This window comes from Pinus tabuliformis, chromosome 3_2 (genome assembly GCF_031772625.1).
Source record: "Pinus tabuliformis cultivar Carrire ecotype Pingquan chromosome 3_2, CPIR1, whole genome shotgun sequence".
Lineage (NCBI taxonomy): Eukaryota > Viridiplantae > Streptophyta > Pinopsida > Pinales > Pinaceae > Pinus > Pinus tabuliformis.
The window spans coordinates 350210056-350235583 of NC_142302.1; positions in this window are offsets into that span (position 1 = coordinate 350210056).

Here is a 25528-nt window from a genome sequence, read left to right on the forward strand (position 1 = left end):
CTTCTGACGAAATTTCAATCTGATGCTCAGAGAGAAATTTGTGATGATTTTCCCAAGATCACCTGTTTGGGATGTAATTCAGGAGCCTGCAAAAATCCTATGTTCCTTGGACCATATCTCTGAAAATATAGTGAAACAAGATCGGAAATTCGGGCACAAGGTTAATCAAGATTTCAAATCAAATGGGTTTTAATTTCAGATTCTGAAACGCCATAGAAAATAATTTATAGTGAAAACTCCATGATGACCTATTTGGAGCAGTGAAACCCTAGAATCTAAAAGCTCTGATACCAAATATTATGCAACAAGCTCACAAAATAGAAGAAAATATAGGTAAACGACTTCAAAATCAGCCTCTTCGAGGGGGAAACCTCCTTTACATTACACAAATGAAAAATTCTACGATGATACAAATGACACAACCTACTTTCTATATATAGGAGTCCAAGGGGTCAAAATATAGTCAGAGCTGACATAACAATAATAGTGTAAGGGCACAACAATAACAATAATGGGCTTCTATGGGGCACAATAATAACAAAGTGGGGAAAAAATGGGCACACCAATAATAATAAGGGGCTAAAATGATAATAATAATAAGGGAATGCACTAGTATTATAGGGCCTAACATTAAATTACTTTCTTTATTCAATTTTAGTACAATCAACTATTAGCATCATAGAGACATCCAACAGGACCAACAATCCTTGCAATAACAAACACGCTCAATACACGATTGAAATAAACATGTAGGAGTTGTAGGTTTGAGTCTTGTGTCCTTTAGACCACTTATCGGGTTCCTTGGGTTAACAATTCCTCACACTATGGCTTTGAAAACCACACCACATAGGCATACAAGCATCTACAAATTATAGGAATTAAACTATTGGATAGAAACTAAAACATAAATATGAAAGCTAAAGGAATATAAATTAATGATTATCAGATTTTATCTAGCTAAATATAAATAAAATAATATCTACCAACAGTAACTAACTCAAAAAGTGCATCTTGGGATAGGGGACCCTTCTTGGCTAGGAGCACTACAAGAAGATGGAAAGAAACTTAGAAATTGATCAACAACAAAATGATTTCATTACTCAGCAAAAAATTACATAATATAATTTCATTTGACATAACTTCCCACTCTAAAATATTTTCTCTTTTTCCTTAACTCTTTTTTCCCCCTCCCCACCCTGATCCTATATTTTGCCCAAATATTTGTACAAGAAAACACCAGGGCAAATTGAAACCACTTCTCTTATAAATGGTTTGTCCAATCATGTTTAGTTTGTATTTTATACATTCTTATCTAAAGATATGATCATAAAGTTTATTTGGCATTGAACCATTTGTAAATAGCTTGATCTAGTGCATTATGTTAGTTGGTTGCTTAGTTTGGGCTTAGCTGGTCAATGGTTGAAACAAAAAATTACCATTTGAAATAACCATGGATATCTCCAATTTGTGCATCTTTTGAAGGAAACTATCTCAACTAACCTGATTTGGGTTGAATAGAACAAAACCCATGTATAACCATGGATATCTCCCAATCTGTGCATCTTTTGAAGGAAACTATATCTCAACTAACCTGATTTGGGATGTCTTGAACAAAACTCATGTTTTATATTTTCCAAATTTTGCTCCATTTTCCCAGAAATCATGCCCAAAGTTTATGAGTTCATTATTACGGGTGCAAAATATTAATTGGTAATTTGATTGTTCTGTTATTGGCAATTGGATTATTCTGTTAATTGGTAGTTGGATTGTTTTGTTGTGCTGGTATTTGGATTATCCTGTGATTCTGGAAGCTAGAGTGGCACCTGATATCCGTAGAGGCTGCATAAAAGCTACATGAACCAAGCTAGGAAAACCACCATTAATAATACCAACAACAATCCTTTGTAATTCATCAAAAATAAAGTAAAATAATGATAATTAACTACTTCAACTATTATTGTGGTATATTCACAAAGAATGTCAAGATGGGTAATAGATGATTAAAGGAGTATAATAAAATGATTGAAAATGGGTGGTTGGAATGGCGAAAATGGTGACAATTTGCCAACCCGACAAACACCATGGAAAATTTGGATTTCAGAGATCTGTGGTTTGTGCTTTTAGAATTTTTGACCGGAGAATCCACAGTGATAGAATTTTTACACCAACGTTTCGAATCCCAAATGGGATCCATCATCAGGGCAAGAGAAAGAAGATTGAATATGATAAAAAAGAAGAGCCAGATGGAAGAAATAAATACTAATGAATATAAAGGAATAGCACAGGTCGGCCAGAGAGATTTTAAAAAGAAACCTAAAAATGATTTTAATAATTATGAATTAATATTCATTATTTTTATTTATATAATTATGAGTTAATATTCATTATTTTTAATTATATAAATTAATATTAATTAATTAATCTTTATAAATTACTATCAAATAATTAATGTTAATAAATTAATATCAATTAAATAATCTTTATGAATTAAATTTATTTTTTTATAACTGGAAACTATATTAGTATTACTTACTCAACACTAATATTAATATTAAGCTGTAAATATTACACTATATTAATATTAAACTATATATATTATACTATACTAATATTAAACTATATATATTACAATATATATATTACACTATATATATTACACTATATTAATCTTAAACTATATTAATCTTTACTATATTAAACTATATTAATATTATTTACTCAACATTAATATTAATATTAAGCTCTATATATTACACTATATTAATATTAAACTATATATATTACACTATATTAATAGTTTAATATTAATATAGTGTAATATATAGAGCTTAATATTAATATTAATGTTGAGTAAATAATATTAATATAGTTTAATATAGTAAAGATTAATATAGTTTAAGATTTATATATATTACACTATATTAATCTTAAACTATATTAATCTTTACTATATTAAACTATATTAATATTATTTACTCAACATTAATATTAATATTAAGCTCTATATATTACACTATATTAATATTAAACTATATATATTACACTATATTAATAGTTTAATATTAATATAGTGTAATATATAGAGCTTAATATTAATATTAATGTTGAGTAAATAATATTAATATAGTTTAATATAGTAAAGATTAATATAGTTTAAGATTAATATAGTGTAATATATATATTGTAATATATATAGTTTAATATTAGTATAGTATAATATATATAGTTTAATATTAATATAGTGTAATATTTACAGCTTAATATTAATATTAGTGTTGAGTAAGTAATACTAATATAGTTTCCAGTTATAAAAAAATAAATTTAATTCATAAAGATTATTTAATTGATATTAATTTATTAACATTAATTATTTGATAGTAATTTATAAAGATTAATTAATTAATATTAATTTATATAATTAAAAATAATGAATATTAACTCATAATTATATAAATAAAAATAATGAATATTAATTCATAATTATTAAAATCATTTTTAGGTTTCTTTTTAAAATCTCTCTGGCCGACCTGTGCTGTTCCTTTATATTCATTAGTATTTATTTCTTCCATCTGGCTCTTCTTTTTATCATATTCAATCTTCTTTCTCTTGCCCTGATGATGGATCCCATTTGGGATTCGAAACGTTGGTGTAAAAATTCTATCACTGTGGATTCTCCGGTCAAAAATTCTAAAACCATGGAAAATTATTGTCCCAACTACTATTTTTTGTACATTCCAAATCAATGCAAGTCATCTCAATTTTGAAATTTTCAAATAAGAAATTTCTCTTTGAACTTTGAACTTTACCCAAAATAATTTCAGGATCAACATTTCTCCAACATGTCTTCTTCCATATCTTGTGCTTTCCTCATAGCTTCCTATAAGGTGTTGATATGTGCATAGTTTAACGCGTATTTGGAATTAGTAGGAATTACATGATTGAAAATACAAAGATAACTAGATCATTGGGACAAGACTATTGAGGTATTTTTTGAAAGTATTTCAAAAATTAATGGTTGAAATATCTATTTTTTTCAATATTTTCCAAATGAATCTAAGCAAACTAGGTGAATAGAGTATGTTATTCTTGATGGTGCTGGACCTACCAACATTTAGGGGATGTCCCCGATAGGAAGTCATAACTAGACCTCACACCGTTTGGAGTAGGAGTCCCAGTAGTGGGTGGTAGTGTAATGCCTTGACTACGGTAGTGCGTAGCGATAAGTATGATAACTTAGGTTGAGAGAAAGTGTGTGAACCTGCGGAGAGTCAAGTGCGATGCATGGAGGTTCTAACACACGGAGGGGAAAATACAGTGTGCCCCTTGGAAGCCTATAATAGTATGCAGCTTGAAAGGAACACACAAGTGAAATGACACCACAAGCTAAAATGCAGAATAGTCCACAAGTTAAAGTGACGAGTTAATCCAACAACATGAATTCAACAAGATTCATACAAATGCATACAAATTAGTTCATAAGTTAACTAACATGAATTGCCAATACAACAAGAATAGTCATACTATGTTAACAACATATGCATGAAAGCGTGCTAGATCTGGTTTTATTATTATAATTGAAATTTCTATCCATACATACACCATTGAAGACCACTAGCCCCAATAGTGAAACATTACAGTCAAGAACACTTGTTCCTCCAAAGAAGTGTACTCACTCTACGCTATGGAGAAGCTAAGACTCTTCACAATACTCCCATCAATTTTCTAAGCCTAAGCCTAGCCAAAATCTTGGCTCCAAAAAGCTTATTACAAGAGTTATGAAGTTCTATTTATAACAAAAGGGGGTGACTTTTCAACTCCCCTTTGCAACCTTTGGAATACCCTCATGACTCTTCAACTTCTTCACAAAATGACAAATTAGATTACATGGTGACTTTTCATATTCCAATATTGACACTTGAAATTTCACTTACAATATAATTACAAATAATATTACATTTGCGACATGTACCCATATAAGACAAAATAGGGTAGGGACAACCTAGCAAGACACAACACTATGATTCCAAAGTTTTGGAAAGTCCAGCTCGACAACCTCCACTTGGTGCTTCTCAGTCACATATTGGTGCCAAACGTGGTACTATGTGATGGTGTCCCCAAACCTCTTAACGATGTCTTGTTGGAAGTAGACTCTAGCCTCCATGGAATCCAGGTACATTATCTTGGAACCTGAGTCCAACTCGTTCTGAAGCATGAGCAGGATTGTTTTGACTTTGACAAGACTATCGATTAACTTCTGCATGTTGTGTGTGCTCAACTCCAAGTCTTCCCTAGTGGCATCCCGTCTTAGCTGCTCCAACTACTCTTCGACCTCTTGCTGAACTTGGTTCTTGGGTTTAGCTTTGGTGAGGGAACTGATTGATGGGATATTTGTGTTCTCACCAAGACATCTAAACTATTGTAAAACCATACGTATGAGGCCTATGTGCTGCCGATGAATTAGGTGAGTTGTTCATTGTTCTGAATCAACATTCAGACCTTTGCTTTTTGTAGCTCTGCATATGGCTTCATCTTCTTCACTAAGTCAAGTGGGGCCCCTTTATATTGCATTGTCCACTATTGTACATGGGAAATGACAACATGTATGTTTTTGAGAGTTTTAACAAACTGTTTTCTCTGTTGTTGTATGCCACACAAACGGAAAACTACTCTATGCATGGTGAGAAATCCGTAATAGAGCTTTTGCATGGTTATTCCAAGTGTTGATACTTCAACAACTATCACTGTCCTCATTTCCCCCAATAAGGAAATTGCATTTTGCATTTTTGCTCAGATTTTTTTTGCCTCTTGCCTGGAATCCTCCAAGATCTTTTCCAGTTACTCAATCTCAGATGTCATATACTGAACATTTGATCTTGTTTCTCTTACATAGGCCAAGCTGGCTTCGGCAAGGGAAGTTGGATGCTTCCTGGTGTCTGACACTATCAGCCTTTCCTTGATGAATGCAGGTGATGCATGATCATCCAGAAAGTTATTCCTCTGTGCTTGTATAATCCTTTTCTTGAACTCATTAAATGATAGATTATACACATCCATGACCTTGAAGGTGGTGGAGACTGAGGGATGACTTGTGGTGCTCTCAACATCAGGTCAAAATTTTGATTCTGTGGCTCATGTTCCAACTCCAATTTTTTCACTTAGATCAATTGCTCAATCTACTGAGCAAGCTCCCGATCCTACATTTATTCACCTTCCTCCTTTGTTGTTGGTTGTTTTGGCTCTTCAACCTATATCAACATTGTTTCCTCTGTCATCGCATCATGTGTTTTCTCTTCTTCCTTCTTCTGCTTCTCTTCTCGTTCTCTCCTCCTCAACTCCCATTCTTCCTTCGGTTCTTGTTCTTCTTGCTTCGATCTTAGTTCTCCTACCTGCAAGCTCTTCTTTTATCTCTTCCTCTACTCTGTTGTCTGTATCCTCTACTTCCTTTTTCTTTTGTTGCCAAAGCTTCCTGCATGAATATTGAATCCACTTTCACTTTGCAACTTTATTCTCCTTCTATTATGTCAACAACTTCCTCTTTCCCTGATATTGTACTAGATTTCTGCCTTCTGCTACTGGACTTATTGCCATGTTAGTGTTGACTCCTTTTCTATGAACATTTGAGTGTTTGCATATATTGGCAAGTTAACTAGCACTTGCTCAACTGCTTCCCCATTACTTATTTCAATGGTGTCTCTTTACGCATCTCTCTTTAGTTCCATGGTAACAATGACTACTGGAGAGAAGTGCTTCACGAGTGTGGTACCTATGGGATAGAAAGGGAACTCATGGAAAGCAAACATTAGCTCTTAAAAATAGAACTTCATAACATGATCAAACAACAATAAAGGCATTTGATGAGAGGGATTGCACAATTTTCATTGGAAGGAAGGAATGGATTCCTGTGGGAATTGTGCACTGTGCAGTCCCAATAGCCAATGATGAAGCTTGAGTATTGGTATTTCACAATGCACAGTCCTAGCCTAGGCAAAGACTGGAAGAGACTGTGCACTGCACAGTCTCAGTTGCCAAGGTTGACAGGCTGACCCCTGGAACTGCACAATGCGTAGTTGGGGCCAGCCTGTACTGCGCACTGCATAGTTCAAGTGGCCAAGATCAGAGCTTGAGCCTTAGGATTACGCAGTGCCCAGCTAGGAAAGGAAAATTTTGGCCAAGGGAAGTGAAGATTTGCCCAATGGATGCGTGAAAAATGAGCATAACTTAGTGATAAAGGTTAAGTATGTGAGGAGAGTCACCAAGATGACGACTGTTGGTGCAAAACAAGAAAATCAATGTGACACTTGTACAAGCTAAAGCAAGTTAAAACACTAGTAACCAAGAAGAGAAACAAGTGAAACAACACTGACATAAGCCAAACAAAAAAAGCGGTAGAAAAACAACAAAAAGTGATAAAAGAAAACTTACCTGGAAAAGAGACGACAATGCTCTAAAGGTTCCTTGATTTCCTTTGGAATGTTATAGCTTGATGATCGAATGTAAAAATGATCTCTAGAGGTGTCCATTACATGGAATTGAGAAAATTGGAATTTATGGCATGCATGCCCGAGATCAAAGACAAAAGTGACACTTGGAAAAAACTTCTAAAGATAGTAATGTGCCACCTTCAAAAAACTAATAATATATCTCTACTTCCTAGGGATGATTTTTTCCCTTTAATTTTATTTCTTTTCGTGGGTAAATTTTCCATGCACATTGCTAGGAAAGATAGTGCAGTTTCGGGAACTGGGCAACTCTCTAGCTTAGTGCACTGCGCAGTTTCCGAGTTCAGTGAGGGTTGCACAATTTCTGGGCTCAGTGCTAGGTTTCCCCCTCATGAATGTACATTTCCAGAGCTCAACACTCACTAACATCTAGGACTACACCATTCCCAACAACAAAGCAAGTTTCCCTCAAGAATTGCATAGTTTTTGGGGCAAGCCCAGAATTGCTATGGGACCAAGTCAAGAGAACAACTTTGGAGTTAGAAAATCAACTAAGTAAGAAAAAACAAGACAAAATGAAAGGATAAGTCTCATTCAAAGCATGAATACTTGGGACAGTGCAAAGTGAGCTGCTATAGTTAAGAAGGAAGGCTCTAAAATTGAAGCATAGGAAAACTTTCAGACGGTGGTTGTAGCTGCTACAACATTTGCGACACACTAGTAGAACTCCAACTCTATGTATGGATCTTGTCTCATGTAAAGTGAGTATAAATATTTTGGAAGTATTGTTCATTTTTTCGATTATCATAGCTTCCTCACTTAGCTTGAGTTGAAGATGTAGTCCCCACCATTCTCTTTATCGAAAACACACATACCAAGCCAAGTCAAGATGAGTTGTTTTGATTGGAGATGAGGGGTATGTAGATGCACAAGTAAAATATACTTTCAGAGTTTTAGTTTCATCTCTAATGTTACTCTACTGCTAGTAGGCCTAGACAGTACCCCTGACAGAGTAACTTCAGGAACACAAGCATTGCTCCACTACCACTAGGCTTGGATAGTACCCCAACAGAGTCACTTCATGAACACAATAATTTCTCTATTTCCAGTGAGCCTGGACAATACCCTGATGCAGTTACTTGCTTCACCTCTCTGTGCAGGAATCCTTTCTCTTCTTTTGCCTTTTATTTAATTTTTATTTGTTCAAAGAACTATGCATGGGCACTTATCTATTTGATGAGGTGGAACAGGGATCTTGACTTATTGAGAATAGAATAGGTTGTCCCTTTAGAGATGGATATTAATATATACCTCTAACAAGGGTTAACCAAAAAATAGAAAACCAATTAGAGTAGGTGGTACTAGCTAAAAGTGCAAGCATTGTGATTTCACCATGACTCTCTCTAAAAGGAACATATTTTCCATCAGGGTATCATCGACTAGAAGAAATGAAAGGATCACATAGAGAGAGGGAATAGATATATAACCAAGAGTTGATAGAATTACAAGTTCCTCGTGGACTTCACCCTACTTGTTTAAGAAGCCAAGCATGGTTTCATGTGAAACTAACCTATGAGTGCAAAAGAAAACAAAGAAAGGAAAGAAGCAAGATAAGGAAGATGAATCAAACAAAATCAAGAAACAAAAAACAAAGGAAAAACTACTCCTACTCCTAACCTAAGAAGAACATGGGCCAACTCACGTAAAGTGATACTGCTAATGCAACCATCGACGCATTGGTTGGCCCATGTAGGAGAGGGAATGCTTGTTAACAAATATATATATAAGAAAACCAACAAATAAGAAATTTAAAATAATGTAAACCAGAACGTTCGAAGTTTGAATGCATGTGCAGAAAAGTAACAACGTAAAGCACATGAAAGGAACTTTGTGGATGTACCATTGTGTCCCAACACATTGCGAGTGGAAGACAAGCATGTACACACTTTCGAACTTGACATATGAGCAAACATGAAGAAAGAGGAAAATGTTTGTTTCACAACAGTGCTTGCTATGTACGACTCCTCCAATGACTAAGCAATAGGACCGTGTGATATAGATGGAGGATGAGAAAATGATAAGATATATTGATTTTCAATGTGAACAATATAGTGATGAGGAGCCTGGAAAGATTCAACATATATCTGATCCGAAGTGGAACTAACCTCAAGGCTACGAGAACCTAACATAAGCATCAGCACAGGCTAAAGAGCCTTGATATCTTGGGGAGGTTCTAGTTCATTAGAAGATATATTATCAAAGGTCGGTGGCTTAGAAAGATCAATAGTGGACAAATCAGAATCGTGATCGAATGAAGGAATGAAAAGATCATGACATCCATGATCAGAAAGTTCAAGATCACGAATAGGGGCATCCTCATGATTTGATGAGTCGTAAAGAGGGGATGATGAAAAATGAGAAATTTCACCCTCTATGTTTTCGGAAAGGTAAGATGAGAGATTTGGAGGATCCAGGAAGATAGATTTGTCATTTCCGCATTCAAATGAAAAACTAGCATTCCATGTGTTCTACAAATGATCGGAAGTAGAAACATCTGAAAATGAATTTTCATTAGATAGAATAGTAATGACATAACCATGGAAGATGTCAGGATAAAGTGGACGAGGTGCAGACAGAAGGGGGTCATCCTTCACCGTAGATTCTTGTTCAGAATCCCACAAGTACTCATCAAGAATGATATCACAGGTTGATTGTTCAACACCAACTCCATTCAGAACCTAATCCTCATGAAAATCACTAGAGAGATATGAGACAGATGAACACAACACACCAAAATTTTGAGGATCAGGGGGACCGAAGGATGAAGGATGAGGAGATAATACTTCAACACAAGCATCGTGGTTACAATCCAAATATGCACATAAATCTTGAGTAGGTGGGGTAGGACGAGATGGCGACAAATCAACAGGTGGATTTGTAAATTTTCCTACCTCGACGTGTGGGGCTAGTGTTGTTTGATGAGAAGGAGACGGAGGGTTCGAAAGATTCTAACTCTTGAATTTTTAGAAACGTGAACAAGATATTGAAATATTTCATCCAAGAATCCCCAATCAACTTCATATTTAGGAAATTCAAAACTGTAATGAAAAAAGTGATCATTAAAATATTGAAGAGATTCATCAGGTGATTTTCACAGTTTTAAAATTTTACTATTTAGGGCTTTAGGATCATAAATAACGAAAGAACGACATGATTCACCAACAAATGATTTAAAGAGTGTACAAAGGTTGTGGGCAATGTGTGACACCATTTCTTTGCGTGCCCTTCGGACGTGAGAGCGAACAACCCATAGGAAACATCCTCAGACTAGATGTCATTCCTATCACAAAAACTAAGAAAATCAACTGCATGCTTGAGCAAGGTTATTCCACCCTCGCCATTGAACTTAATTCTAGACAAGTCATTCAAAATTCTCGCTGACACTTCGAAATGTGCAGAGTTAGAAAAACATGACAGGGTTATGATTTGGGAAGAAGTCATGAAATATGTGCAGAGATTCAAAATAGACTTCAAGGCCTCAACTTGTCATATGACCCTCCTTATAGCACCATAAATGTTAATGGTGTTGAACCCGTCAACATTCAGGGGATCTCCCCGATATTAAGTCGCAACTAGACCTCACACTGTTTGGATTAGTAGTCCCAGCAGTGGGTGGTAGTGTAATGCCTTGATCGTGGTAGCAAACATAGATAAGTATGATAAATTTGGGTGAGAGAAAGTGTGTGACCCTACGGAGATTCAAGGGCGATGGATGGAGGTTCTAACATACGGAGGGGAAAAGAGAGTGTGACCCTCGGAAGCTTGTAATAGTATGTAGCTTGAAAGGAACACACGAGTGAAATGACATCACAAGCTAAAATGAAAAATAGTCCACAAATTAAACTGATGAGTTAATCCAACAATACACATTCAACAAGATTTGTACAATGCATACAAAGTAGTTCATAAGTAAATGCATAAGTTAAATAACATACATTCACAATACACCAAGAATAGTCCTATTGTATTAACAACATATGCATGATAGCATGTTGGCTCTGGTTTTATTATTATAAGTGAAAGTTCCATCCATACATACACCATTGACAAACACCGGCCCCAATAGTGGAACATTACAGTCAAGAACACCTGCTCCTCCAAAGAAGTGTACTATCTCTACACTACGGAGAAGCCAAGGCTCTTCACAATACTCCCAAGCCTTTTCTACGCCTAAACCTAGCCAAAATATGGGCTCCCAAAACCTTGTTACATGAGTTATGAGGTTCTATTTATAACAAGAGGGGGTGACTCTTCAACTCCCCTTTGTGACCTTTGGAATACCCTCATGACTCTTCAACTTCTTCACAAAATGACAAATTACATTACTAGATGACTTTTCATATTCCAATATCAACACTTGGAATTTCACTTACAAAATTACAAAGAGTATTGCATTTTCCACATGTACCCATATAAGACAAAATAGGGTAGAGACATCTTAACATGACACAACACTATGATTCCAAATTTTGGGGAAATTCCAACTCGGTAACCTCCACTTGGTGCTTCTTAGTCACATATCCAAGCTTGGTACTATGTGATGGTGTCACCAAACTGCTTAGTGATGAATTTCTGGAACTGGACTCTAGCCTCCATGGAATCCGGGTACACTGTCTTGGAACCTATGTCCAACTTGTTTTGAAGCATGAGCGGCATTGTTTTGACTTTGACAAGACCACTGGTGAACTTATGCATGTTGTGTGTGCTCATCTCCAAGTCTTCCCTAGTGGCATCTTGTCTTAGCTGCTCCAAGTACTCTTCGACCTCTTTTTGGGCTTGGTTCTTGCGTTTAGCTTTGGTGAGGGAATTGATTGATGGGATCTGGTGCGTTCTCACCAAAACATCCAAACTACTGTACAACTGCAAATATGAGGCTTGTGTGCTACCGATGAATGAGGCAAAATACTCGTGGTTCTGAATCAACATTCATACCTTTGCTTTTTCCAGCGCTTCATGTGGATTCATCTTCTTCACTAAGTCAAGCGAGGCCCCTTTGTACCACATTTTCCACTCTTATACATGGGCAATTGCAGCATGTATCCCATGTATGTTTTTGAGAGTTTTAACGAACTCTTTTCTCTGATGTTGTAGGCTATGCAAACGGAAAATTTCTTTATGCATGGTGACAAATCCGTCATAGAGCTTCTGCATGGTTTCTCCAAGTGTTGATACTTCAGCAAGTATCCTTGTCCTCATTTCCCCCAATGCGGAAACTGCATTTTGTGTTGTTTCTCATAGTTTTTCTATCTCTTGTCTAGAAGCCTTCAAGTTCTTTCCTAGTTAATCATTCTGGGCCATCAAATACTAAAAATTTGATCTTGTTGCTCCTGCATAGGCCAAGCTAGCCTCGGAAAGGTAGTTGGATGCTTCATCGTGTCTGAAACTATCACCTTTTCCTTAATGAATGCAGGTGATGTGTGATCATCCGAAAAGTGCTTTCTCTGTGCTTCTACAATACTTTTCTGGAACTCATCGAATGATAGATTGTACACATACATGACTATAACATCATCAAGTAGAACAAAATCTCCTTGCTCGCTCAGGGTTGGCTCTACTGTTGGAGGTGGTGGAGACTAAGGGATGATCTGTGGCACTCTTGGCATTAGGTCAACATCTTCATTCTGTGGCTCTTGTTCCAACTCCATGTCTGTCACTTCAATCAATTGCTCAATATGCTAAGCAAGCTCTTGATCCTGCATCTGTTGACCTTCGTCCTTTGCTTTTGGTTGTTCTGGTATCGGCATTGTTTCCTACGCCATAATGCCTTGCCTTTGTTCTTCTTCCCGCTTCTACTTATCTTCTCATTCTCTCCTCCTCAACTCCCATTCTTCCTTCGGTTCTTGTTTTGTTTTCTTCGATCTCAGTTTTTCTACTTGCAAGCTCTACTTCTCTCTCTTTACTTTGTTGTCTGTATCCTCTACTTCCTTTTGCTTCTACTGCCAAATATACTTGCATGAATATTGACTCTGCTTTCACTCTGTAGCTTTGTTCTCCCTCTATTTTTTCAGCAACTTCCTCTTTCCCTGATCTTGTACTAGATTGCTTCCTTCTACTACTGCTGTTGGATTTTCTTCCATGTGAAAAATTGAGTGTTCACATATATTGGCAAGTTAACTGGTGCTTTCTCAACAACTTCCCCAATATCACTTTCAATGGTCTCTCTTGAAGTTGCTCTCTTTGGTGCCATGGTAACAATGATTGCTGGAGATAAGTGATTCATGAGTGTGGTACTTGTGCGACAAAAAGGACACACATGGAAAGAAAACATTAGCTCTTACAAATGTAACTTCACAGCATGATCAAGTAGTAATCAGGGCATCTAATGAGAGGGATTGCACAAATTTTTATTGGTAGGAGGGACTCGATGCCTGTGGGAATTGCGCACTATGCAGTTCCAACATCCAAGGATGAAGCTTGAGGCTTGTGACTGTGTAATGCATAGTCCCATCCTAGGCAGAGACTGGGAGAGACTGTGCATTGCACAGTCTCAATGGCCAAGGTTGATAGGTTGACCACTAGAACTGCGCAATGCGTAGTTGGTGCCAACCTGTACTACGCATTGTGTAGTTCTAGAGGGAAATCTTGGAGCTTGAGCCTTAGGATTGCGCAATGCCCAATTGGGTGTTAGAAAATTATATATTACAGAGCAATGGAACACATAAAATATTGCAGAAATATAAACACAGAAAACGCATAAAATAAGAGAGACAGATATACGTGGTTCACCTAGCTTGGGCTACATCCACGGAGAAACAGCCAGTCCTTCGATTTATATTATCCAGCAAACTAAAGAGATACAACTTACAACAAATCCGTTGTAACTCCCTCTTCGCTCTCAATCTCCTCTCTCTTCCTCACTCAAAATACCGATATACATAGATGCAATACAATTCCCTCATATATAGCGAGGGGGTTGCCTTCTAGGGAAAAAAACCCTAAATTAAACATAACTTCTACCGTAAGATCTCTGCCTAATGAACGCCCAGATTGAGTATGAAATTACAACATTTTACAAGGCAATTTTACATCTATTCTTAGCTTCCGGGGCACTGCCCCCGATCGTCCTGCCAGGGAGGGGGCTCTCAAAAGGTTGCAGCCGCCCCCCTTGGACCCCCCCAGTAGCGAATATTTTATGGGTGGCATTGCCGCACCATTACGAACTGGGGTCCAATGTGGCGATACCTTTGAATACAAAAGATAATCAGGCTCCACACCCAGCAATCTCCCACTTGGAGACTGATTATAGAAACTCCACTGCTGCTTCATTTGCTGGAAAATGACTCCACTTTGGACCTAGTTGTTTCTCATCTTCTTCATCATACTTGAAGACCAATTGAAACTAAGCAAATTCTCAGTTTCTCCCTGGTTACAACTTTTGTTAACATATCTGCAGGATTCTGGCTAGTGTGTATCTTTTCCAGCTTCAACTGTCCATCTTCCAATGCTGACCGTATGAAATGGTACTTGAGTTGTATATGTTTAGTCTTGGAATGAAATGCAGAGTTCTTTGCAAGATGTATGGCACTCTAGATGTCACTGTATAACTTGCCCAACTCCTGCTTCTTACCCAATTCATCCTGAAACCTTTGTAACCAAATCATTTCTTTACTAGCCTCTATAGCAGCAACATACTCTGCTTCTATTGTTGAGAGTGCAACAACACTTTGCAGTTTTGAGACCCAAATGACAGTTGTTCCACCTACAGTAAACACATACCCTGTTGTGCTCCTCCTGTTATCTCTATCACCTGCCATATCTGCATCAACATATCCCTGTAGAGCAATGTTTGAACCACCAAAGCATAATGCTTGATTTGTGGTACCTCTCAAATACCTGAGAATCCACTTCATCGCCATCCAATGTTATTTTCATGTATTGTTCATGTACCTACTTACAAATTCCACTGCATGTGAAATATCAAGCCTTGTACAGACCATTGCATACATTAAGCTTCCAACTGTTGATGCATATGGAACTTTAGACACATGAGCCATTTCTTCCTGAGTCTTGGGACATTCCTCAATTAATTTGAAATGGCTAGCCAAAGGTATACTAACTGGTTTTGCAGTCTGCATATTAAACCTTTTCAACACCTTTTCTATGTACTCACTTTGAGACAATGTTAATTTGTGTTTCTTCCTGTCTCTAGTTATTCTCATACCAAGGATTTGTTTTGCAGCACCCAAATCCTTCATTGCAAATGAGTTTGCCAATTTTCTTTTGAGCACATTTATTTCCTGGAGGTTAGAACTTGCAACAAGCATGCCATCTACATACAATAACAATATAATATAGATGCCATCATTTTGCCTTTTGAGATAAACATAATGATCAGAGTGACATCTAGTATAGTCTTGTTCAGACATAAACCTATCAAATTTTAGATACCATTGCCTTGGAGCCTGTTTTAAGCCATATAAGCTCTTCTTCAACCTGCACACTAGTTTCTCCTTCCCTTTTACCTCATATCCTTGTGGCTGCTGCATATATATCTCTTCCTCCAAATCCCCATGGAGAAAGGCTGTCTTTACATCTAACTGCTCAAGATGCAAATCTTCAGCTTCTACTAGACCTAAAATAGTTCTGATTGAAGTCATTTTAACAACAGGAGAAAATATCTCATCAAAGTCTATACCCTTTTTCTGTGCAAACCCTTTCACTACAAGTCTAGCTTTATACCTTTTTCTACCTCCATCTTCTTTCTTCAACTTGTAAACCCATTTATTCTGCAATGTTGTTTTACCTGTAGGCAACCTGACTAGGTCCCAAGTCTGGTTATGTGCTAAGGAGTCCATCTCTTCTTTCATGGCTTGCTTTTACTTCTTCCTAGTTTCTACCTGTACTGCTTCTTCATAACATTCTAGTTCACTAGAATCAATCAACAATACATAACATAATGAAGGAGAGTATCGTTTAGGGGGTCTACTTATCTTGGTAGATCTTCTAACACCATCTTTAAGTGTTTGAGGTGCTCGTTGCTATTGTGGTTGTTGTTATGGCTGTTGGTCATTATGATTTTCAGGCACCATCACTTTTTCTGTGATCTCGTCAAGCACTGTGTATTCTCTGTTTTCTTTTCCCTGTTTCTTTTCCTACAACTGATCCTTATACAAAACCTTTACATTGAATATGACATATCTGCTCCTAATGATTTTGTGTTTTTCATAATCATAAAAGCGATAACCAAAATCATTAACACCATATCCAATAAAGGTACATTTCTTTGATTTTGCCTCAAGCTTTGTTCTATTTTCTTTATTAATGTGGACAAAGGCTTCACAACCAAAAGTATTGAAGAAAGAGTAGTTTACCCTTTTACCTATCCATGCTTCCTTTGGAATACCACCATCCAAGGAACTTGAAGACCCTCTGTTTATTAGATAAACAATAGTATCTACAACATTTGCCAAAAATTGTAAAGGCAATCTTGCATGCAATCTCATGCACCTTGCACGCTCCATGATTGTCCTGTTCATCCTTTCTAACACACCATTTTCTTGTGGTGTTCGTGGAACTGTCTTCTCTCTACGAATTCCATTCTCTGAACAATACCTATCAAACTCTTTGCTGCAATATTAACCTCCATTGTTTGATCTGAGACACTTCAACCTTTTTCACGTCTCATTTTCAACCAAAGTTTTCCATTTCTTGAAAGCATCAAATAGATCAGATTTATTTTGAATACAATAAATCCAGGTTTTTCTGGCCGCATCATCAATAAAAGTAACATAATAACGAGAGCCACCAAGAGATGATACCTGAGCAGGTCCCCATACATCTATATGCACAAGCTCTAATTTTTCACTCTTCTTTTCTTTCCCAACTCTAAGAAATCTGACTCTCTTCTGTTTTCCATAAACACAATTATCATAGAATTTTAAATCAACATGCTTCAAACCTGGCAACAAATTTCTTGAGTGAAGAATCTGCATTCCCTTCTCACTCATGTGCCTGAGCCTATGATGCAACAATGTCGTATCTTCTCCTGTAGAGGTTAAAGCATTAACAGAATTAGAAATACCATTGCATAAATAGAATGTCCCAACCTTTTCTCCTTTTGACATTACTAGGGATCCTTTTGTGACCTTCCAGGTTTTATCTGGGAAAGTAGTTACACAACCTTCACCTCCTAACTGCCCTGTTGAAATAAGATTTTTCTTCAGATCTGGAACATGCCTTACCACCTTCAATAGCCATTGTTTTCCATTTTTCTGTTTTATGAAAATTGTACCCATTCCAATGATTTTACAGGGTTTATCATCACCCAAACGAACCTGTCCAAAATCTCCTTGAACATAATCATAAAAATGTTTCCTATCAGGTGTGGCATGGAATGAGGCCCCTGAATCTACCACCCAGGCATCAATAATATTTTCTAATGAAAGAATCAAAGCATCTTGCAACACATCACCTGTTACATTCGCTTCATGATTAGTTTCTTGCTACGAATCTCCTTCTTTTCCCTTTCGAGACTTGCAGTCTTTCTTCAGGTGTCCTTTCTTCCCACATTTCCAGCACACTATCCCCAATCTGGAATTGGATCTACCTTTTCTTGACTTACTTCGATATCCAGGGATCTTTCCTCTTTCCATTTTTCTTCCCCTAGTCTCTGCAGTCAAAGCATTACCTGATGTCTCACTGGAGCTTTTCTATCACATTTCCTCACTAAGGATTGCACCGACAACATCAACAAACTTTAAAGTACTAGATCCAGAGACAGAGTTACTAATGGCCATAACTAAACTATTCCAACTTTCTGGCAATGAACACAGAAATAACAGAGCCCTAACTTCATCATCAAAAGTTACCCCTACAGAACTTAACTGACTGGTAACTGTATTAAATTCATTTAAATGATTAGCAACAGATCCACCTTCTGAAATATTCATATCAAATAAACGCTTCATAAGAAATACCTTATTTGAGGCCGAGGGTTTTTCATATAGTTTGGTCAATGTCGACATTAAATCCTTTGTTGTCATTTCCTTTGAAATATTAAATGTTACCGATGCTGCTAGGCATAGCCGTATTGTTCCAAGTGCTTTTCTGTCGAGAATATCCCATTCTATGTTTGTCATACTTGTCAGCTTCTTTGTCTTTCCGCTCAATGGTTGGTACATATCTCTCTGATACAGATAATCTTCCATCTGCATCTTCCACAACTGGTAGTTTTGGCCGTTGAATTTTTCGACCCTAAACCTACCATCTTTCGCCATTGCTCCCACTTGAACCAGGAACACTTCTCTCCTGCGAGTTTATCAGCTAAATAGACCTTCCGCTCTGATACCAGTTGTTAGAAAATTATATATTACAGAGCAATGGAACACATAAAATATTTCAGAAATATAAACACAGAAAACACATCAAATAAGAGAGACACAGATATACGTGGTTCACCTAGTTTGGGCTACATCCATGGAGAAATAGCCAGTCCTTCGATTTATATTATCTAGCAAACTGAAGAGATACAACCTACAGTGGATCCGCTGTAACTCCCTCTTCGCTCTCAATCTCCTCTCTCTTCCTCACTTAAAACACAGATATACATAGATGCAATACAATTCCCTCATATATAGTGAGGGGGTTGCCTTCTAGGGAAAAAAACCCTAAATTAAACATAACTTCTATCATTAGATCTCCGCCTAATGAATGGCCTAGCTGACTACGAAATTACAACATTTTACAAGGAAACTTTACATCTATTCTTAGCTTTGGGGGCATTGCCCCTGATCCCCCCGCCAGGGGGGGCTCCCAAAAGGTCGCAGCCCCCCCTGCAGCGAATATTTTACAGGCAGCGTTGCCACACCATTACGAACTGGGGTCCAATGTGGCGATACCTTTAAATACAGAAGATAATCAAGCTCCACACCCAACATTGGGCAAGGAAAAATCTGGCCAAGGGGAGTGCAAATCTGCTCGAAGAGGCATGAAAATGAGAAGAACTTAGTGATAATGTGAACTTGAGTGCAAATATGACTAAGTGAGGATAAATCGATGAAAAACAAGTGCAGAAACTCAACAAATAGAAAGAAAATCAAGTATGTGAGTAGAGTCACCGAGATGGCGACTTTTGGTGCAAAACAAGAAAATCAATGCGACACTTGTGAAAGGAAAACGACAGACTAAAACATCACTTATACAAGCTAAATCAAGCTAAAACGCTAGTAACCAAGAAGAGAAACAAGTGAAACAACACTTACACAAGCCAAATGATAAAAAGCGACAGAAAAGCGATAAAAAACGATAAAAGAAAAACTCACACGGAAAAGCGACGACAATGCTCCAAAGGTTCCTTGAGCTCCTCGGGAATGCTAGATTTTTATGATCAAATGTACAAATTAGATCTAGAGGCGTCCATTACATAGAATTGAGAAAATTGGAATTTATGACGTGCATCCTTGAGATCAAGGATAAAAGTGACACTTGGAGGAAACTTCTAAAGATAACAATGTGCCACCTTCGAGAAACTAATAATAGATCCCTACTTCCTAGGGATGATTTTTTCCCTTTAGTTTTCTTTCTTTCCCAGAGGTAACTTTCCATCCGCACTGTTGGGGAAGACAACATAATTCTGGGAACTGGGAAACTCTCCAGCTCAGTGCAATGTGCAGTTTTTGAGCTTAGTGAGGGTTTCACAATTTTTGGGCTTAGTGTTCGGTTTACCCCCCATGATTGCACATTTCTAGAGCTCAAGGCTCACTAGTAGCTAGGACTACGCAATTCCCAATAGCAAGGCCAGTTTCCCTCAAGAATTGCGCAATTTCTGAGGCAAGCCCAAAATTGTTGTGGGACCAAGTCAGGAGATCAGCTTGTGAGTTAGAAAATCAACTAAGTAGAAAACACGAGCCAAACTAAAAGGATAAGTCTCAGTCAAAGCAAAAATATTTAGGACAACGCGAGATGAGCTGTTGTGATTAAGAAGGAAGGCTCCAAAATTGAAGCATATGAAAAATTTCAGAGGGTGGTTGTAGCCACTACAACAAGTATGCAATAGGTTTGGAATACCTTCCCATGAAGGCACTTTCTATATCATCAAAAGAATTAATTGATTCTACAGGTAAGGAAATCTACCAATCAAAATTTGGTCCAATCAGGGTTTGAAGGAACGTCCTTACCATGACATCTTCATGTATTATTCTATATATATCATAGATAAGTTTAAATTGCTCCATATGTTTATATGGATTCATAATGCCATCTCCATTAAACATAGGAAAGGCTCGAGGTAAATTTGGTAACTAATGTCTTTGTCTTTGGTACCTTTTTTCTTTCATTATTTCTTTCTTCTTTCCTTTCTTCTTGTCTTTCTTCATTTCTACAATTTCGTCATTCTTAGGTGGGAAGAAAAGTGATATTCCTTCATTCATAGTTGCAATTTCCTCCTGAACAATATTCTTACTTCTCGTTTTGGTGAAAGTATCCTTCATAATATTAAAATCCTTTAGATTCAAGTATTTTCTTTATTATAGTCACATTTTTAGATTTCGTGGGAAAAGGATTTCTTGTTGGGAAAGAATTTCCTAGAATATTTCAAATTCATTTCTAATTTTTTGGTGAAAGTGTTGGAAATAATACTGAGATGGGGGGTGAATCAGTATTATCAAATCAATTATTTTTCATTTCACAATCAGATTTGTATACGCTACTTCAGTTATGGGAAACTACGTATATATGCTACTGTGTCTAAGGCAACCAGCATATATTAGTAAACTTATGATATTTTAAATGTTGATCTTTAATCAGTGCATCAGAACTTCATTAACCATAAGAACAGTAAACAGGTGCAATAAAATAGAACAGATCATCACACACATGGACACAAGATATAAGGCGGAAACCCAATGTCGGTGAAAACCACCTGCTGCAATTCGTCTCTATCTTCTTTTAATAAGAAACTTCTTTTTACAATATTTCTGTACTGGTGCAGTCTTATACCAGTACGTAGGATTCTACCTGCAGAAGGCTACAACCTTCTCTCATTCTCCAGCTTCTCCTGGAAGGGAGCTACAACCCCCTTAGCTCTTGTACTAGCTGATATACTAGTACGTAGGTGCTGACCTACAGAAGGCTACAACCTTCTCTTTTCTTCCAGGGACCAAGTTTCATAATTTTTCAGACTGGATCCATTAATAACAATAATCAAACATCAAATACATTTGCATCAACCAATCTCCTTTGCTGAATCAAACAATTACTTCTCTGAATGTTGTAACCAGAATAAATTAACAGTAACCAGAAACCAATCCTGAACCCAGAACACTGCAGTAATAGACAGAAGTAGCTAAAATATATTTCATGAGACGTACGCTACTGAAATATGTAGAACCTACGTGCATACACTTATGTATTAAGGCCAACTAGCGTATACGCTGTTTTGACTTACTGAACCAGCGTGTATACGTGCCTTTGCTGTGTCGAACATGCGTACAGATCTATAAAAGATAATTTACCCTTTTTACTTATTCAGACATTAGTTATATCCAGATTATCAGATTTATAGATCAAGTCAAGCACCAAATATAACAGATCAAAATCACACAAAGATACTACTATTCAAGCCTTAAGATGTTAACCCAACAATAGAACTTATCCTTCTTTTAGCACTCAGATTCCTCCTTGGTTCAGATCCAGCTATGCACCATAACCCAATTCTAGATCTTGCTCTTCATAAGATATTCAATGCTTGAGTGAATGCATTTGCCTAATGATCTCTTCCCCCTTTTGTAGTCTTAGGCCTTACTCAATACCATGGTCCAAAACCATAGAGAATCAATACCATGGACCCAATACCTAGGTTCAACACTTCAGACGAGATACCATGGTCCAAAACCATAGGTCCAAATACCAAGGACTAAATACCATCGGCCAAAAATAAGTTTTCCCACATGTATGCGCTTTTCCTTGCATAAAAGTGCGTGCATACGTATACGCGCCTTTTGATCGTCTAACCTGCATGTATACGTGACTTGGTTAAGAGGAACCTGCGTATATCTCTTTTTCTTTCATTCTGAGAGCCTGAACTGTGATATGTCATTTGAGTGAGTTGCCATCAAGAACAACACCTGTGTCATAGCGCCAAACCTATGTCATAATGCCAATAGAAAGTACCCTTTATAATCTTAAAATCCTCTAGATTCAAGTCTTTTATTTATTATAGTCACATTTTTATATTTCGTGGGATGAGGAGTACCTGTTGGGAAAGAGTTTCTGTTGACACCTAATCCTCAGCGGTTGGGTGTACCCGGAATGTGAACAGTCATCAAGTAGATGAACTGATCAGTCACATTCCTGTATATAAACAATAGTTACCTAATGAAATAAATCAATCAGTTTTTTCTGCCAAGTCTGGAGTTACCCTGGCCTGACATGGTATCAGAGCGCAGGTCCCATGTTCCTTTTTTTTTGGGCGTGCCTTGTAACTCCTCTATCCCATATTCTGCCTGCTGGTTTTAGTGTAATTGCATCCGTTGGTTAACGCCTCTGCCTCTGCCAGCGCTTTGTCCTCAAACGGCTCTGTCATTCTGCCACACCTGCACTGCCCTGAATTCACCCAGAATCCAAAACCGTTCCAGCGTCTCTGGGCTCTGTCCACTAACGCATCTGTCCACTGACCTTTCGATGCCAAAGATCCGTTGTCTACTTTTTGAAGGAACGATTGCCAGTCTTGCAGTCCATTTTCTGAAGGAGAGGAGCCAGATCGTTTTCTGGAGGTGGAAACCCATCAGATCAATGAAGTTGCATCTTCATCGTCAGAAATCACCATGGATAGCCACGGTGGAGGCCGTGCGTTTCTTCTACAATTGAATCTGTCCTGCGATTTTCGGCGTGAAAGTCGTGGAGCCTAGAGCCAAGCGAATGTCCGAATGGTAATACTGTGAGTCAAAGTATTGCATAAGCAGTCTTTCAGGCAATGGATAAGAGTTCTTCAGTGCAAATTCTTGTAATATGCTCTTGAACATCTGGGCAGGCGGCAAAGAACTGGAATGAGACAAGAGAAACCCAGAAACAAGAGCTCGCCTGCAAGACAAATTTCTGTGTAGATAGCCCTGTTGGTTTGCTGCGTCATAAAGTTGTGGAGCATTTGATCCACTTCGCAGAGCCGAAGAGGCGGCGTGAAAGTCGTGGGGCACAAGTTCAAAGCAAGCCTGATCGTCAAACACACATTGAATGGTTAAATGTATGTCAACATAAAATGGGCCGCGTGGCGTGGAGTGGTATCGTGATTGCAACCTGCACGTGAAGCATTCATTCAATCTAGATGCGACCCACCATTACTGGTATGGAGAAGGAACGTTGGAATGTAAAATCCCAATCAAGTAATCTGCGATGGTGAAAATCGTGTATATGATTGGTCGAACTAAATACGCTATGCAGCTTTCGTTTAATCTTTATTTGCTTTTCAAATAGTTATTGAATTATTACACTGTTTGATGGAGCAGTATACTCTCGGCTCTTAGCTTTAATTGCAAAGTTTTTTGATAGATCTTTTGGAGTGACCTGAATAGCTGTATGCGGTGTTCCTTTTATTTGAGATAGCGGTGCTGAGTTAATGCCTGTTGCTGTGGCGGTGCTGAATTAATGCGTAGTTTATATGTGCACTAACGCTGTATATATGTGTGCACTGTGGTTACATTGACCAACGTTTGAGTTTTGGACGCTATTTAAATAAGTTTTGAATGGTTTTTTGGACGCTGTTTGAATAGTTGTAGATATGGAATGTGGTGGATATATTATATGAGGATACTTGAAGGGATTTGAAGAAACAGTACATAAAAGTATTTGAAATCTGTTACCTTTTTGAATACTACTTCACTGTATATTAGCATAATTTTTTTTTATCAACAGAAGTCTTTTATCAGCAGAGGCATTTTTTACAGAATGTATTCAATCATCTCTATGGTAGGGATAGTTCTCACTGGCAAGGAGAACTATCCTGAATGGTCCCAGATGGTAAAACACACCCTCATCTACAATGAGTTGTGGAAGGGAGTGTGTGTCGGAGAAGGAGACAATGACCCAGTATAGCCTACATCAGACAAAGAGCGCGTCATTTGGGAAAACAAGAACAGCAAAGCCTATGCATTAATCGCAGCATCTGTAAATGAAGAAGTAAGACGCCATATTTCATCATATTCAACTGCCTTTGAAGCTTTACAAAAGCTGAAATAACTTTATGAATCACATTCTGCACTTGAAGTTGTTCAGCTCATGATTAAACTCTTCACTCTTGAACTAAAAAATAATGATCCTCTTGCTCTTGCATCTGAAGTAAAATCCATAATGCATGATATCAAATCCACTAAGGTTGAGCTGGATATCCCTCTTATTGTTTTTCTCAAGGCACTCTATCCTACTTACTCCAATTATCTTGAGTCTTTACAAGCAAATGGAAATCTTAAAGATATAACCTTTGACTCTCTTGTGAAAAAGTTTGCTGAAAGAGAGAAAGCCTTTGGAAAGAAGACAGTCCCTGAATCTTCTGAAGAGACTGTTTGCCTTGCTCATAAAGAAAAGCATCCTGCTCATGATTCTACAAGAGGAAGAGGTGGACGAAGAGGAAGAGGAAGATACTTCAGAGGCAGGGGGGGCAGACATTCTCAAGCAGAAAAAGAAGATCTGCATTGCATTCGCTGCAAACAAAATGGATCACATGATTCTTCTACATGCAAGCTACCATGGGACAAAATTGAGCAGAAAAGAAATCAACAAAAAGGTAAAACTGATGATACAGACAAAGGTAAAGCACCTGAATCCGCTCATTATATTGAGGCACAATGTAACATTGGAGTAAATGAAGATTTGTTTAATGCCTCACTTGCTTCTTCGAAAAATTATTGGTTGCTTGATTCAGGAGCAACCTGTCATATGACTCATAGGAAAGATTTTTTTGAAGATTTCACTGACAATGTTGATGGAGCAGTATACTTTGCAGATCAGTCAAAAATCAAGCCATCAGGGCTTGGCACAATCAGGCTTAAATTGCCTGGTCTTCCAGACTTTCTTCTGGATCATGTTCTATATCTCCCACA